Source organism: Apium graveolens, chromosome 5, assembly GCF_009905375.1.
Source record: "Apium graveolens cultivar Ventura chromosome 5, ASM990537v1, whole genome shotgun sequence".
Taxonomy (NCBI): domain Eukaryota; kingdom Viridiplantae; phylum Streptophyta; class Magnoliopsida; order Apiales; family Apiaceae; genus Apium; species Apium graveolens.
The window spans coordinates 285,674,452-285,693,468 of record NC_133651.1 but is presented as its reverse complement, the minus strand read 5'-3'; the positions used below and the strand labels follow the sequence as shown (position 1 = coordinate 285,693,468).

Here is a 19,017-nt window from a genome sequence, read left to right as displayed (position 1 = left end):
AGTGATTTCGAAAAATGGATAAAACGATCAGATATGGGATACATAGGGACTAGGGTAGGCCTATTGAGGTGGAGTAAGAGGCTAATTCGGTTGTGCGCACTATATAACCGATTAGTCCAGCAGGTCAGAGACCTAGCTAGTCTCTGAGTTCCGGAACAGGTAAATGGGATGGCAGTAAGAGTCATCTGGTGTTGATAGCCTGATCAGCTGTCTGCACATATCCATTACATATCTGATTTGGATTTGTAATTCCCGTAAGGGTATAAGTAGTTGATACAGCGGTTTTATAAATGTGAATAGCATGCTAAAATTGGACTCTGGTACTTACACAACATACTACTATGTTGTTTTGATAAATCATGCTAGTCAGTGATATCCAGTTATCTCAGTTTTTCATTATAAAATGTTATTGACATGATTATAGCTTTGTCCCTATTATTGTTTACGTTCCTGTTTTATCATGTTATTCATATGTTGGTACTGCTGAGCGATTATGCTCACCCTTGCAACCTGTTATGTATATATGTCGCAGATGCCTAGAAGACCAGTCAGACAGACCCATGTTCCCGCCCCTTCAGGACCCGGCTCCTCAGAGGTAGTGTTTTCCAGGCCACATGCGGTCTGATGAGTTGCTGAATAAAGTTAGAATGTGTTAGATGTTGAATAAAGGGTTTGTAATAATGTGAAACTGAATCATACTTGAACCTGGATCAGATCTTGGTTTTGGGTCAAGTTAGTATATATTAATAATAATCTTGTTGTTTATATTTTGGTATTAGTGTTTAGTGACGTCAACTCCTGACCCCGGGGTTGAGGCCGTCACAGTTGGTATCAGAGCTACAGGTTCAAGTCCCTGATCCAGGTTAGGGATTGTGTCGAATAGGTGTTAAAGTGAGTCTTAAGGTGTGAGTCAGCAACTCATATAGAGGAGGAAGCCTTTAGAGTCAGTCGAGGGTTCCGACGACGTTACCCTGGCATCAATTAAATGTTTTGATAGAATTGTCTTGACCTGGTTGTGTCTTCCCTATATATTTATTATGTTGGCAGTGGCCTATTGTGATTTTGAGTTCTCCATCTCGGGAGAATCCCTCTGACCCGGATAGCTCAGATTCTGGGAGGACCCTGGATGTTGTTGCTGAGGAGACCCCTATGCCTCCTCCACCAGTTCCTTCCTTTGTGTCGAGAGACATCCCTGGACCTAGTACTCGTCCCCGTTGGGTACGTAGGTCTGTGTCTACCGTTAGGGATTTTCCTCCTGGCTGTGGTCCCAGTTCCTCCTCATTGAGACCTCCAGTACCTTCTGTGGCCCCTAGTGGTACTTCTTCACCGATTCCTTAGCATGTTCACCGAGCAGTGAACACCTCTTTTATCAGAGAGCAGAGTCCGGGCTTGGCTGCTCAGCTCGATCAGATACTGTGCACCTTTCCAGGGCATCCCTACTCCTTCTCCTGAGGTGCAGGCCCGTGTGCGATCATTTACCCAGATGGCTGTTGAGAGGGCTAGATCTATTGACCTTTCATTAGCTCAACATTCAGGGTTGTGCAGTATCAGGATCTAGTGAACTGGTTAGTGTTTGAGCTAGGTTCCATTGGTGGCAGTGGTAGTGGTTAGACCAGGATTGCAGCAGAGAGATACAAAGCTCAGAGTTGGCTTCCAGGAGCTCTGTAGTTGTTTTCTTTGTATATGTACATTATGTTGTGATAGTTTGTAGTAGGCGGAGGCTGCTATGACAGCCAGTTTTGATATGTATTTGGATGGTTTCTTTTTAGTTGGATTTCAGTTGTACTAGTTGGATTCCTGTTGGTTATTGTATTGTAGCTGTTGTATTTCATTATTTAGTTTTATATATATTGGTGCGTTGCTATTATTGTTGTTACTATTATTGTTGCTTCTGTTGCTGGCATTTTTAGATTATGATCATTCACTCAGGATGGATCCAATTAAACTGGGGATGAGGATATTGTCTTAGTGGCAATGCTCTCCTGATGCATAAATATAAACTGCTTGGAGCAATCCATTTTCTTATATATGACTGTTATGTTTCAGGAGATGCTACTAATGAGGAACTCTCAACCCAATAACGGATCTGTTGGGGATCCTTCCATGAGTGAATTGATGAACTTGTTGCGTCAGCAGTCTACACAGCTGGCCCAACAGCAACAACAATTCCAGCAGCAGCAACAACAATTGCAGCAACAATAACAACAGCAACAACAACTCATACAGCAACAACAAAAACAACAACAACAACAAATCCAACAGCAGCAACTACAAATCCAGCAGCAGTATGAGATGAGGGGGACAAATCAGGGTGTTAGTTTTAAGTCTTTCCAGGAAGTAAAACCCCAGAGTTTAAAAGAGAGGTAGATCCTGTTGCTGCCAGGATATGGTTAAAAGAGATTGAAAAGGCATTTACGCTCACCAAGGTGGGTGAGGATTTAAAGACGGATTATGCTAGTTATTTTCTGAAGAATTATTCGAATTATTGGTGGGAATATCCGCGAGCCCTAGAAGGAGAAGGTCATATTCTATGGGCCAGATTCACAGAGTTGTTTTTGGAGAAATACTTTTCGGACTGTCTCCAGAGTCAGATGGAGATGGAATTTTTGGAATTGAAACAAGGAGATAGGAGTGTTACGGAATATGAAGCGAAATTTACGGAGTTGGCCCGTATAGCACCGGAATACGTGAGTTCGGAAGCTCAACAAGTGAAGTGGTTTCAACATGGGTTGAAGCCAGAAATAAGGAGTGGAGTTATAGCTTTACAACTCAAGACATATACTTCGGTAGTCCAGGCTGCCCTAGTGATAGAAAGTGATCAGAGGTTAGTTGCAAAGGAGCAGGGTGAGAAGAAGAGGAAGTTTGAAAGTGGACCTGCTAGGTCAGAATCAGGAATAGCAAGTCGGAAGTTCCAGCGTTGGTTTGGAAAGAATAAGAATAAGAAGTTCAAGAGGCAGAATTTCTCCCAGGCTAGACCCAATACTACTTCAGTTAACTCTACACCGACAAGGGTTAGTAAGCCAATGATTGATTGTAAGACATGAGGGAGGAAGCACAGTGGACAGTGCCGAGAAAATATCAATTGTTTTAAGTGTGGCCAGAAGGGTCATTATTCCACGGAGTGTAAGTCTGAAACTCAAGGAGTAACTTGTTTTAGTTGCGGCAAAGTGGGACATATAGCTAGGAATTGCAAGTCGGTGACCCAAGGTAATGTTGGAGGGAGCGTGTCCCAAGGACCAGCAACAGTACTGCTAGAGCTAGGACCTTTAAGATGACCAAGAAATCTCCAGTTCATGATTTTGATGTGGTTGCAGGTACGCTTTCTCTTAATTCCGTACCTGTTAATGTTTTGTTTGATTCGGGAGCGTTCAAATCTTTTATATCTGTGAATTGTGTGAATAAAATGCAATTAATGTTGGAAGATTTAGAAGAACCTTTGACCATAGAAGTGGCTAATAAAGATAAAGTGCCCGTAAGTCAATTTTGTCCTAAATGCTCCTTAGAGATTTCAGGATATATGTTCCCTGTTGACCTAATACCTTTCGAGTTGGGAGACTTTGATGTTATTTTAGGCATGGGTTAGTTGTCTCTATATAAGGAAAATATTGAATGTAGGAAAAAGAGAGTTGTTATGTAAACCCAGATAATAAAAGAATTAGCTACCATGGACAGAGGCAAGATAAAAATTTCCTTTCAGTAATACAAGCAAAAAGATTGTTGCGGCAAGGATGTGAGGCATATTTGGTTCATGTGGTGGATACGAAGAAAGAGTCCCCTACTTTGGATGCGATTCCCATAGTGAGAGAATTTCCTGACATTTTTCCAGAAGAGTTACCAGGATTACCACCTGACCAAGAGATAGAGTTCTCTATTGATTTAAAACCTGGAGCTGAACCAGTTTCCAAAGCTCCATACAGGATGGCCCCAATGGAAATGAAAGAATTGGCTAAGCAACTTCAGGAATTATTGGATAAAGGAGTTATTCGACCCAGTGTTTCTCCATCATGTGCTCCAGTGCTATTCGTAAAGAAGAAAGACGGAAGTATGAGATTGTGCATTAACTACAGAGAGTTGAATAAGTTGACAATAAAGAACAAGTATCCCTTGCCACGTATCGATGATTTGTTTGATCAGCTTAAAGGGGCGTGTTACTTTTCAAAGATTGATTTAAGGTCTGGCTACCATCAACTGAAGATAAAGCCTGAAGATATCCCCAAGACGGCATTCAGAACAAGGTATGGCCATTATGAGTTCTTAGTAATGTCGTTTGGATTAACATATACACCAACGGCTTTTATGGATCTAATGAATAGGGTGTATAAGGAGTATCTAAATAAGTTTGTTATTGTATTTATTGATGACATCCTCATATATTTAAAGAATCCAGAATATCATGCAATGCATCTACAGATTGCCCTTCAGAAGTTGAGAGAAAAGAAATTATATGCAAAGTTCTCCAAGTGTGAGTTTTGGCTGACAGAGGTACAGTTTCTTGGACATGTGGTGAGTAAGGAAGGTATTAAAGTAGACCCAGTAAATATTGAAGCCGTATCCAGGTGGGAGCAACCAAAGACTCCGATGGAAAGAAGTTTTCTTAGATTAGCTGGGTATTATTGAAGGTTTGTAAAAGATTTCTCAAAGATTGCATCCCCATTAACCAAGTTGACTAGGAAGAATGAGAAGTTCGTTTGGACGGAAAAGTGTGAAGAAAGTTTCCAGGAATTGAAAAAGATGTTAGTGACAGCTCCAGTATTAGCATTGCCAGATGAGAAGGGGAACTTTGTGATCTATAGCGACACTTCTTTGAAAGGATTGGGTTGCGTATTAATGCAACATGACAAAGTCATTGCGTATGCCTCCAGACAACTAAAGCCTCACAAGAAGAAATATCCAGTTCATGACCTTGAGTTGGCGGCTATAGTGTTAGCTCTAAAGTTATGGTGTCATTACTTGTATGGAGAAAAATGAGATATTTATACGGATCATAAGAGCTTGAAGTACATATTCACGCAAAAGGATTTGAACATGAGACAAAGAAGGTGGTTAGATTTGATTAAGGACTAGGATTGTTCGATTAATTATCACCCAGGTAAAGCCAACGTGGTGGCTGATGCTTTGAGCAGAAAAGAAAGATTGAATATGATCAGGATTGCGGATGAACTAGCACAAGACTTGGAAAGAATGGAGATTGAAGTTTGAGTACCTAGTGAAAGTCAGAAGCAACTATATGAAGTTACCTTCCAACCGGCATTGATGAAAAAGATCAGAAGGTGTCAAGAAGGAGTTATAGACCAAGAGTTGTATACTTTAACGGGAGAAGAGTTGTGTACGTACAAGGATAACCAAGGTTTGTATAGATTTTCATCCAGAGTTTGGATTCCTAATGTAACGGAACTGAGGAATGAAGTATTACATGAAGCGCACAACTCTAAGTTTTCTATCCACCCTGGTAGTACCAAGATGTACCAAGACTTGAAGAGAAACTTTTGGTTACAAGAAATGAAGAAAGATATTGCCAATTGGGTTAGCAAGTGTCACGTATATCAAACAGTGAAAGTGGAGCATCAACGACCAAGTGGATTGTTACAACCTTTGGACGTTCCCCAATGGAAGTGGGAAGAGATTGCTATGGATTTTGTAGTAGAATTGCCAAGGACGAGAGCAAATCACGACGCTACTTGGGTAATCATTGATAGATTAACTAAGTCAGTGCATTTTCTTCCGATCAATGAAAGGTATTCGTTAGAAAAGTTAGTTAAGTTATACTTGGATGAGATAGTTACCAACCATGGAGTGCCTGTGTCTATAGTGTCAGATCGAGACCCGAGATTTAATTCCAGGTTTTGGACTAAATTCCAAGAGTGCCTAGGAACAAAGTTGAATATGAGCACCGCTTATCATCCTCAGACAGACGGCCAAATTGATAGAACGATTCAGACCATAGAGGATATATTGAGAGTCCGTGTTTTGGATTTTAAGGGTAATTGGGATGAACACCTACCTTTGATTGAGTTCTCTTATAATAACAGTTAACATGCCAGTATCGGGATGCCGCCTTACAAAGCTTTGTATGGACGTAAGTGTAGATCACTGTTATATTGGGGTGAGGTAGGAGAGAAGAAAGTGTTAGGTCCCGAGTTGGTTCAGCAAACCAGAGATGCTATAGTATTGATTCGGAAAAGGTTAGAAGCATCCCAAGATAGACAGAGGAAGAATGCAGATTTGCATAGGAAAGATATGAATTTCGAGATAGGGGCTCTGGTGTTACTAAAGGTATCACCTTGGAAAGGGTTAGTGCATTTTGGTCAGAAAGGTAAACTTAGCCCCAGATTTATAGGACCCTTTGAGGTATTGAAGAAAGTGGGAAAGGTTGCTTATGAGTTAGCATTACCACCGCAGTGGCAGCACATTCATAATGTGTTCCATGTATCTATGTTGAAGCCTTATGTTTCCGATTCAAATCAAGTCATAGAATATGAACCGATTGAGCTTCAGCCAAATTTATCTTATGTGGAACAACCGATCCAAATCCTAGATCGTAAAGAGGGAGTCCTAAGGAATAAGTCGATCCCCATAGTGAAAGTCTTGTGGGGAAATCCTCGAGTAGAAGAGTCTACTTGGGAATTAGACTCAGACATGCTTGATAAATATCCTCATTTGTTTAGCCGAGTCAGATTCTGGGGACAGAATCTTTTTAAGGGGGAAAGGATATAATGACTCGTGTATATTCTTTTATTTTTAATATTTTCAAAGTGTAATAAAGGTTTAAATAATTAAATAAATGTGTGTATTAATTTTGACAGCAGTTGTTGATTGTTACTTATTTATTTGTGATATTTTGATATGAGGATTGGATTAAGTGATTTATTAGTGAGTTATACGATTTTATTTTGCTTGTAAAAGTGATTTTATTACAGTTTTAATTCCAAAAATAATTGGATTATTTCTAAAATTGGTTTTATACTTTTATAATTTCAATAATTATTTTTAGGACTTTATAAAATTAAGAAATCAATATTTCACTAATTAGTTATTTTTAAATGATTTTCTGGTTGTATTTATTTGTAAAATTCATATTTAATTATGGAAATATTCAAAAATCATGAAACTCATATTTTATTAAGTTCGTATTATTCTGGGAATTTTAAAATTATTTTCGAAATTTTCGGGATTCGTTTCACCCGCTCGTCGTTTGGTTTGATTGTTAAATAGCGGGTATAAAGTGTACCTTAAAAATTGTTTTAAAATTTCCAAATTTATGTTTTCGTAAAATTCGGGATATTTATAAAATTTATTATTATTTTGATAACGTTTTGATTAAAATTTATTCGTGAGTTATACCGTTAAGAATATACTAAAAACGATGTGACAGGCTTGTAGTCAGTCGAGATATAAATAAAATGACACATATCCATTTATTTGGGACACGTGTCGTGCAATTGTTTACAGGGGGTGGAGTCATTTGTTTCAATCTCTCTTCCCAGTCTCTCTCGACTTTGTCTCTCTCGAATACTCTCGTCTCCTCTCTCTGTTTCTCCCACGAATTCTCTCTCTCGCTATTTCTTTTCTTTCCCCGTTCCTTTTTCCTCTCTTTGCTCGGTGCCTGGTTGCCGCCTTGTGTTTCGGTAAGTTGGTCGCAGTTCTTTTCTGGCCGGTCGTGCTCGATTGTGTTATGTTCCTGAATTGTTTGTGTGTGCATATGTATCTAAATATATATACATCTGTGTTAGTGTGTATGTATGCGTGATATGTATGTGTGCACAGTTGGTGTGTGTGTGGGGGTGCCGGCGTTTTTCCCTGCCGATTGATCCCTGGTTCCAGTTGTTGTTTTCGGTTGGGCTTCCTGTGTTGTGGGCTTGCAGTTGGGCCGGATACTTTTCGGGCCTTTACTGTTGGGCCTGTTTATGCAGTTGGGTTTGGATTTGGGCCTTGTTGTGCCACTTGTGTGCTGTTGATTTGGATTGTGCAGATTTTTAATTATAATTTCTGTATTGCAGGAAAATTTGAATAATATTCGTGATATGAATATTCTTACGGAAAAATATTTTACTAGTCGGTGAAATTTTCATGTTGGAATTCGAGTAATCGAGTGCCCAAAGAATTTTGCCGCCGTCCGCGATGAATTATTACGAGCAGATGGTGGACAGTGATGATGTTGTTCTGAGTCCTAATTTTTATAAACAAATAAAATGATTTGTATAAAATATTTTCAAAAATAAATTGTATATTGGAATTGTATATATATAGATATGTGATTGTGGAATTGGTGTTGGAACGAAGTTTGTGATTGTTGGGATTGTTGACGTCGATCATAATTGACAGGTAGACTTATAAACAAAGGAGTTGCTGCCAAAATTTACTGAAAATTTATTTTAAAACGTACTCTATTATATTAAATGTTTTACCCTATTTGTATACGGATTACGTGACTACGTGATTATGTGTATAATAACTATACGAGTCGGGTTGTCGGATTGGATTATTAGGATTTGAGGATATCAAGCATGTCGATATAACTAATTAGGGTATTTTGTGTTCATAGGTTCCAGTCGAGTTCCACCAAAACCGAAGTCCGCGTAAAAGCTACTTCAAGTTTTAAAAGCGTTGCAAGGCAAGTATCCCTGACCATTCTTTTATGGCTCAGTATATATGAATAGCTAAATGTTTTATTCTTGTAATGGAACAGAAACGTTTTAAGTTACGTATCCTCTGTAGTTATAAATCACTATTTTTAAACTGTTTTGGGGAAAAGTAACTTTAAAAGGTACCTATCTCGAATAAAATGATTTGCGAACTGGATTTTTATATGTGTGCCGTTAAAAGGAATGATTTTGAAATGAGATAGGTACAAGTGATTTTGAAAACTGGATAAAACGATCAGATATGGGATACATAGGGGCCATAGTAGGCCTATTGAGGTGGAGTAAGAGGCTAATTCGGTTGCGTGCACTATATAACCGATTAGTCCAGCAGGTCAGAGACCTAGCTAGTCTCTGAGTTTGGGAACAGGTAAAAGGGATGGCAGTTAGAGCCATCTGGTGTTGATAGCCTGATCAGCTATCTGCACATATCCGTTACGTATCTGATTTGGATTTGTGATTCCCGTAAGGGTATAAGTAGTTGATACAACGGTTTTATAAATGTGTATAGCATGCTAAAATTGGACTCTGGTACTTACACAGCACACTACTACGTTGTTTTGATAAAGCATGCGAGTCAGTGATATCCAGTTATCTCAGTTTTTCATTATATAATGTTGTTGACATGATTATAGCTCTATTCCTATTATTGTTTACGTTACTGTTTTATCCTGTTATTCATATGTTGGTACTGCTGAGCAATTATGCTCACCCTTGCAGCCTGTTATGTATATATGTCACAGATGCCTAGAAGACCAGTCAGACAGACCCATGTTCCCGCCCCTTCAGGACCCGGCTCCTCAGAGGTAGTGTTTGTCAGGCCACATACGGTCTGATGAGTTGCCGAATAAAGTTAGAATGTGTTAGATGTTGAATAAAGGGTTTGTAATAATGTGAACCTGAATCATACTTGAACCTGGATCGGATCTTGGTTTGGGGTCAAGTTAGTATATATTAATAATAATCTTGTTGTTTATATTTTGGTATTAGTGTTTGGTGACGTCAACTCCCGACCTCGGGGTTGAGGCTGTCACAATAGTATGCCACATGAAATATGTTGTTCTTCCTTTGCCCAAGAACTGCTCCAACTGCATAGTCACTTGCATCGCACATCATCTCAAAGGGTTCATTCGAATCAGGTACAGTTATGACAGGTGCCGTGATTAAACTCTTCTTTAAGATCTCAAAAGCAGTGAGGCACTCATCATCAAACATAAAAGGGACATCCTTCTCTAAAAGATTGTACAAGGGTTTAGAGATTTTAGAGAAGTCCTTGCTGAAACGCTGATAGAAACCGGCATGACCAAGAAAGCTACGGACTCCCTTAACAGAAATTGGTAGAGGAAGGTTTTCAATGACCCCCACCTTGTCTTTGTCCACCTCAAAACCTTTACTAGAGACCTTGTGCCCAAGAATGATGCCCTGTTGCCCCATGAAGTGACAAATCTCCCAGTTGAGAACCAGATTGGTCTCAACACACCTTTTAAGAACGGCGCCAAGATTTTGCAAGCACTCGTCAAAAGAATCACCGAACAAAGAGAAATCATCCATAAATACCTCCACATTCTGACCAATCATATCAGAGAAGATAGCCATCATGCATCTCTGAAATGTGGTAGGTGCACCACACAACCCACAAGAAACTCTTCTGAAGGTAAAAGTACCAAATGGACAAGTGAAGGTAGTATTTTCCTAATCTTCTGGAGCGATACAAATCTAATTATAACCTGAATAGCCATCCAGAAGACAACAGTACTCATGCCCAGCCAACCTGTCAAGCATCTGATCAATACAAGGAAGAGGGAAGTGATCCTTCATCGTGGCTTTATTCAGCTTCCTGTAATCCATATAAACTCTCCACCCCGTGACTGTTCGAGAGGAATGAGCTCATTCTTCTCATTAGCAATAAATGTGATGCCTCTTTTCTTCGGCGCACACTGAACTGGACACACCCAAGAACTGTCAGAAATAGGATAGATGATCCCTGCATCTTGCCACTTGAGAATTTCCTTCTTCACAACTTCTTTCATTATCGGATTCAGCCTTTTCTGTTGCTCAACAGTCATTTTACTTCCTTCTTTTAGCAGAATTTTATGCATACAATAAGAAGGGTTGATTCCCTTGATATCTACTATAGTCCATCCAATTGCCGATTTAAACTCCCTTAGAATCCTCAAGAGCTTTTCCTCTTCACTACCTGAAAGGTCAGATGCAATAATAACAGGCAAAGTAGATTTATCACCTAAAAAAGCATACCTTAAGTGTTCAGGCAAAGGCTTAAGCTCGAGTGTAGGAGCTTCCTCAATAGATGGCTTGAGACACTTTGGAGATTTGTTCAGCTCCTTCAATCCAAGAGATTCAAAAGGCATATCCAGCGTTCACTTTCAAGAAGAAGCAGTCAAATACTGCAACTGCTCATCATCTTCGTCATCTTCACTATCTGAATTCTCGAACAAGGCCTTCTGTAAGGCATCAGACCTTAGCATTTGATCAAGTTCTGAAGTAACCACAGAATCGACCAACTCCACTTTTAAGCACTCCTCATTATCAATCAAGGTTCGGCCCGTAGTCAAGAATGGTCTTCCCAAGATTATGGGAATCTTCTTATCCTCCTCAAAATCAAGAAAATTACAAAATCAGCAGGAAAGATGAGTTTGTCCACCTTGACCAAGACATCCTCCACAATGCCTCGTGGACATGTAATAGAGCGATCGGCCAACTGCAAGGTCATATATGTAGGCTTTGGATCAGGTAAGTCCAACTACTTGAAGATAGACAAAGGCATCAGATTGATGCTAGCTCCCAAGTCACATAAGCATTTGTCAAATGATACTTTTCCAATGGTACAAGGAATAGTGAAGCTTCCAGGATCTTTAAGTTTCGGAGGCAACTTCTGTAGCAGCACAACACTGCATTCCTCTGTGAGAGCAACTGTCTCTATTTACTCTAGCTTCACTTTTCGAGTGAGAATAACTTTCATAAACTTTGCATAGTTAGGCATCTGTTCAAGAGCTTCAGCGAAAGGTATGTTGATATGAAGTTTTTTGAACACCTCCAGAAACTTCACAAACTGCTTATCCAACTTTTGCTTCTGCAACCTCTTAGGAAAAAGTGGTGGAGGATAGATCTGTTTATCCCCTGTATTACCCTCAGGAGGAGTGTGTTCCATAGTTTTCTTCCTTGGTTTCATTTCTACTTCCTTCTACACTTCTTCTTCAGCCACATCTTCAGATTCTGGAACTTGAGCATTTTCTTGGCTTGCAACCTTCCCAGACCTCAATGTAATTTCCTTAACTTGCTCTTTTGCTTCCTTCTTACATGGAACTTCAGTGTCATTAGGGAGTGTACCAGGTTGTCGATTCAGCAAGGCATTGGCAATTTTCCCAATTTGATTCTCTAAGGTCTTAATAGAAACCGCTTGGCTCTTGCACATGAGCCTCAACTCCTCCAATTCAGATTTTTCAATAGATTGTTGCAGTTGAAGTTGCTGTCTTGGTGCATATTGCGGTTACTGAAAACTAGGAGGGTTATATTACTTTGCTGCATACTGCTGATAAGGCTGCTGCACCGCATTCTGAGTGTTATTCCAGCTGAAGTTAGGATGATGTGGTTGCCGGGATGATAGGTGGCTGGAACTGGTTGCTGCGACCTCTGAAAGTTGCTCACAAACTGAGTTGATTCACTAGAAATAGCACATTGCTCTGTCTCATGGGCACCAACACAGCTCACAGACACTAGTGATCTGATTAACTCCATAATTAGCCAAAGAATCCACCTTCATCGTCAAAGGCTTAAGTTGAGCAGCTATAGTAGTAGTTGTATCTACCTCTAGAATTCGTGTTACCTTGCCCTGAGGTAGTCTCTGAGTTGGGTTCTGGTATTCATTACCAGCCATCAGTTCAAACAATTCATAAGCTTCATCATAGCTTTTATCCCATAAGGCTCCACCTGATGCTGCATCAAGCATGGGTCTAGAAGTTACACCCAACCCGTTGTAGAAATAGTTAATGATCATCCAGTCAGGCATCCCATGGTGAGGACACTTTCTAAGAATCTCCTTATATCGCTCCCAAGCCTCATATAAAGACTCTCCAGACTGCTGCGCAAATTGAGTAAGATTCCTGATTGCAACTGTCTTCACCATAGGAAACAACTTATTAAGGAACTTTTGAGCAAGATCTTCCCATTTGGTGATAGAGCCTGGAGGTAGAGAATGCAACCAACACTTAGCTTTATCCCGTAGAGAGAATGGGAAAAGCCTTAGCTTAATAGCATCTTCAGACACATTGTTGAACTTGAAAGTGTCACAGATCTCGATGAAATCCCTAATATGCATGTTGGGATCTTCTGTTGGAGAACCCCCAAACTGAACTGAGTTCTACACCATCTGAATCGTGCTAGCTTTGATTTCAAAAGTATTAGCCGCGATGGCTGGTCGGACAATGCTAGAGTGAATATCATTAATCTTTGGCTGAGAGTAATCCATCAAAGCCTTCGTATTCGCTTCCAGTTCTCCCATTATAATAAGAGCTTCTTCTTCAACTTTCTCCTCAACAAGAACTTCTTCCTCTACTAAAACTTCTTCCACCGTTTTATCTAGTGTTCTCTTTCAAGATCGAGAACGCATTTGCATAAACGCTCTCTCGAGTACCTGAAAAAGCAACAAGTAAACACGTAAGTAAAATATCCGCGTCAATGAACTTTAACGAACACTGAAGTCAAGCACATAAACTAAAAATTAACACCGGGTCCCCGGCAACGGTGCCAAAAACTTGTTAGGATGAAAACACGCGCTAATATTCATGCAAGTATACGCGATCGCAAGTAATATAGAATTAATTCTAGTTCATTCCCACAGAGACTGGTTTAGGTTAATTTCAAATAATGTATTTATGCAACAATGGTATGGTTATTATTCAATGCTAAGATGATAACAAGTTGAGATTGTTTATAACTAAGATTATTATCTAACATGCAATTAACTAAGAGATTAAAAGGTTGATTTACTTATATAACATAAACATGGGATTTCAACTTCATTACTACTTCATTCAATAGCCTTTTTGTTCTTAACCTTAGCATGAAATGGTAATGATATTAATCAGACAACACGAAACTAGTACACGCCAACTTTCATTGTACGTATACCCTACTACCAGACATCCATAAAAGAGATAGAAGCCGAATAAACGCCAATTATATTGAGGCCCTATATGTCTATAGAATTTGACAACATAACGGTTTATGCACAAATTATCTAGCATGATTACATAGGGCAAGTAAGATGGTTAAAGTTACCTACGAATCATGCATATGAAATACATGAACCTATGCTAGCATGGCAAGTTCTAAACCCCTATATTCACTTTCACTTCATTAGAGATTAACACGTTATCTTATAAGTTTGCGATGTTTACAAGACGAATAAGCATAACCAATGCTAGGATATCATACAATCACCACATATTAAGGTATCAAAATATATTAATTATTTAAATCCATAAGTAAATCCGCTAGAACCCCACGATAACGATTAGCCCATAACCAAACTCATCATCACCGTGGGTTCCGATGAAAGCATGGTATAATAAACTAAGTCTTTATAAAATGACTAATAATCAAAGTACGTTAAACAAGGGTATAGGTTTCACAAACAAGAAAACTAGCATCCAAGTTTACAACTTAAAATAAAGAATCACAAGAATAAACTAGATCATCTTCGCCTTGGTTGTATTTGTGCTCCTAGGTCTTCTTGATGTCTTCTCCTTAAGCTCTGTTATGAAAAACGTCTTTAAGTTGTCTTTATATAGCAGCCCCAATCAGAAGAGAAGTCCAGAAAATCACTCTTATACTTGAAACAGGATTCTGAAATCCCGACTTGGCGCAGTCACGCACTTCACCAGCACGGGCGCGCTGCAACTCTGACATCCGGTGCGGCCGTGCGTTACTACAGTGCGGGCGCGCTGACCTTCTGGAAAAAGTTTTTCTGCTTATTTTTATGGCTGGTTTGAGATGGCGATCCATGATCTTTTATTCAAGACACCTTCCTAACACCATTTTAGCATCATTGCGATGTTAAACCTCCTGATTCCTCCAACTATACCTGAAATGCAACAACACTACAAAACACATCAAAAACACAAATAACTTGAGTACAAAACACCATTCCAAGCCTTTATAGGATGTTCTAAGTGGACATAAATGCCACTTAATAGTTACCAAGAACCCAAAAACCGGCAACAATCCGGCCACCGGAAAATTTTTCGGACAATCCAATTCATGCCAAACCAGGCATAATTGGTTCACGTTTTCAGGGGGTTTTATTCAACATCCACCCAAGAACACAACCCCTAGTTTATATCCATCTGTAATATATAATTGATGATGTCAAAGATCACTGGAGATAACAATGTCATTAGCATCTCAGATCAATGTATGAAGCAAGTCAAATGAACATCTGATCTGAGTAGGAGATTAATGAACTGTTATTTTTAGTAATCAGTTAAGTTTGGGGCCAATCCTAAGTAAGTTGTATTGCTATCTATATTTGTATTTTGTACTTGTAACACTTAAAGTCTGTAAAAATGCAAAGGAGCAGACTGGAGTCTTTTTCCTAAAATAGTATCAAGCCTAAGGATTCTATCTGGAAGAAGATCAAAAAGATCATGCCTCAGAAGAATTTTGAAGAAGCTTGGAGTTGAATAAATCTGTTTGGAGAAAAATACTCTAAGTCAAGATCTCTACAAGTCACAGATTTAATGTTATAGAGAAGTCATTCAAGAACTCCAGAATGGCTTATCGAGAAGTCATTCAAGTTACAGAGAGTACCGATGGGTGAGGAATATCCATCGGGATAGTAGTTTGGCTAGCTGATGGATGACTATTGTTAGGCACATCCACCAGAATACAATCACTACTCGACGGATGAGAAATATCCACCGGGATAGAAGAAATGAATGAATTCAAAGTGGAGAAGTCAGGAAAGCTACTAGAGAACTCAGGAAAATATCGACAAGCAAAATTGAAGAAATGAAGATTGGAGATATCGACAAGTCATTCCTTCACTAGAAAACTTAGAGTTATCGACAAGTCTACATTCAGTAGAGAACTCTGAGTTATCAATAAGTCAAAGTGAAGATGTGAAGACTAGAGATCTCGATAAGCTGAAGACCTCTACAAGCCAAACTTAATATGGAGTGCTAGAGATCTCGATAAGCCTATATACTTATCGAGATGTCAAGTGTTCTATTAATTTAAACTGGAGATCTCGAGGTATAGTCTCAAAGTACAGAATTGGAGATCAGTTCAATATTCAAGATAAACAATCAACAAACAATCCAACAGCTGGATTGACAAGTCTATAAAAAGCAGCTTGAAGTGTGTGCAAGATCAATGGCAAAGATTAACTAACAGAGGAAGATTAAAGTGAACACGGGATGCTAAAGATATGCTAAGCCATAAATGGAATATTTACTTTTCTATAAAAAGAAATGACAAGTGACAGTTTAGAAAAGCTAATAGCATGTTTATTATCCACTGTGTAAACCAGCAGATAACTGAGTTATAAAGTTAATACTGGTCCTTTAGTTAGTTGTAACAATTTAGATCAAATCTCTTGTATCACTCTCAAGAATAAGCTGAGCTCTTTAACATCAAAGAGCTTAGAAATTTTGTAGCAAAACAGTCTTAATTTTTAATATAAAAATTAAGTGAGTGTTGAAGATCTGTGTTCTTTATTTTCTGCAAGTTTAAATTCTGCATGAACACTTTTCTATACAAGATTTAATTTACTTTGTTCAACCATTAACTTTCAAGAAAAGCCTAAAATCAGAAAAACAAATTCACCCCCCCCCTCTGTGTGTGATTTATTACCTAATAAGTGGTATCAGAGCAAAATCTGAAAGTAAATAGATCTAAGATCTTGGAAGAATGAATACACAGAAAATTAGTAGCATCAAAATCCTACCTTTGACAAAGCTAACTACACTCTTTGGAAAAAGAAGATGATGTTGTTTATCAAGATGGCCAATCCATTCTATATTCAGATCCTCAAGAATGGACCCTTCATTCCTATGGTAAGAGTTGAGGAATCTATAGATGGAGACATGGTCATACCAGCTCATTATGATCCAAAAGACCCAGCTGAGTATTCTAACCCTGAAAAGGAGAAAGTCTCCATGGATAGCACTTGCAATTGATATTGATTGAGTCACTTGACAATGTGATGTACAACAACATTGTTAATTGTGACACTGCCAAACAAATATGGGAGAAGATTGAAATACTCTGTGAAAGAACTGAGGAGGTTAGATCTAATCAAAGAAGGATACTGATTTCACAGTATGAGGGTTTCATGGCTAAGCCTGAGGAAAGTATTACTTATGTGTTTGAAAGATTCAATAAGCTGATAAATGACTTGCAACTTCATGACAAATACTATGAAGCTGAAGAGGTGAATCTAAAGTTCTTACTTACTCTTCCTGAACATTTGGAACATAAAATCTCAGCAATCATGGTGGGGAGAGACTTGAGCAGAATAACTCTGAAAGTTCTATATGGAATTCTCAAAACATATGAAGTAGAGATGATTCAAAGGCAATCATTGAGATCTGGCCAAGGACATGTTGTAGATGGCTCAAGTGCTTTAATAGTAAATGAAGGTCAAACCTCTAATGATGAACCAAGATCTCATATTCCAGTTGCCTTAACAAGTGAGCAGAGAATAATTGATTCACAGGAGCAAGTCATACTAGAGTTGAAAAAGGATGAGTTCTATACTCTTGAAGAACTGGATGAGCTAGATCAGTCAATGGCCTATCTGGCTAGAAAATTCTCTAACATTAGAGTAAGGAAGCCAAGATACTTCAAAAGTAAAGGACAGTCCTTTAACAAAGATAGCAGCTGGAAGGAAAAAAGGGAAGTACAATTCTAATAGCAAGAATGGCTACAAAACTGGATCTGTTGACAGATCTAATATAAGGTGCTTCAGTTACGATGAACTAGGCCACTTTTCTAAAGAATGCATAAAACCCAAGAAGGCAAAGAAATATAAGGCTTATCTTGAACTTGAAGCAAAGTATGAAGCTCTTCTGAAAAAATAGCAAAGTAAAGCTTATATTGCAGAAGGTAAAAGTTTGGAGGCCTCTAAAAATGATGAAGATGAAGAACTAGGAAACCATGCACTCATGGCCTTAGAGCCAGGAGAGTCATCCTTATCTAAATCACAGGTACCAACTCTTACCTCCACTGATTTAAATGTAAATCAATAAAAGGAAACTGTTGAAAAGATGAGCACAAAAATGTTTCACATTCATACAAGCATGGTTGTTGCTAATGAAGAAGTTAGCATATTAACAAAGTTAAATGAGAAGCTTGAAAGTGAAAAACAAGAAGTTGAATTATTAACAATGGAGCTTGAAGCCTTGAAACAAGAAAATGGTTATCTGAAAAACAAGCTCAAGTGTGCAAATGAGATTGAGGTTGTGCTAAGAGAAAAACTGGAGAAAAGTGAAGTAAAGTTGAAGTCCTTCAAGAATGCATCTGAATTGCTTGGTCAGTACCATGAGAAAAACAAACCATGTGCAAATATTGCTATTGGTCTTGATTATGATACCTTAAAAAGCAAGAAGAAAAACACTGATGATAGAGGAAAAGCAACAAAGAGTGAAAATGTTCCAGCAATGCTGAAAAATATTGAGTCACATGTGTTTAAGACTTGTGAGGTAAACTTCAGTGAAGAAGAGTTGATTATCAAGAAAGAAATTGCAGATGGGGATAATGAAGAGAGGTACCAATTCAATTCAATCTTCTAAGACTGAAGAAAATCTTATGGACAATCAAAGTACCAAGATTCCTGTCAAAGAAACTAAGATTGAAGATGCAAGAAAGAAGAAGAAAAATAGAAATGGAAGAATGGGGATAAACTAAAGCAATAATATGACCTATGTTGAAGATGCGCCTGAAAAGAAGTGTGAAAAATATAGCTCCGCAAATCATCTAACTTACCTTTGTAAAAAGGGTGTTGGTAAGCTAACTGAAGGAGTCTGCAAATATAATGAAGCAGATTTAAATGATCCCTACTCATTGTGTGATAAGTTTGACTGCATCCCTTGTAACTAGAAAGTGATGAAGAGTTGGCACAAACTGAGAGTAGACCTTAAAGAATCAAAAAATGAGTCTACATCAGAAAGGGATAGTGCACAACAATCATTGAATTTTATTTTATCTGAAACAAATCACTCTACTTCTGCTAAATCAGTTAACAAAAAGAAAGTAGCCAATACTGCTTGGGTTACTAAACACACTTGAATCTCATTGTGTGTAGGGCAAAGTGAAGAAAGTCATATGGATCATTGACAGTGGATGGTCCAGACATATG

The 19,017-nt window shown here is 38.5% G+C and overlaps 1 non-coding gene across 1 annotated transcript; it reads left to right on the top strand.

Annotated features, from left to right (window-relative positions):
• Positions 1–12,664: 12,664 nt before the first annotated feature.
• Positions 12,665–12,768, top strand: LOC141662237 (small nucleolar RNA R71). The gene has a single exon (XR_012550360.1). It is a non-coding gene; the product is annotated as a small nucleolar RNA R71 (small nucleolar RNA).
• The last annotated feature ends 6,249 nt before the right edge of the window (positions 12,769–19,017 follow it).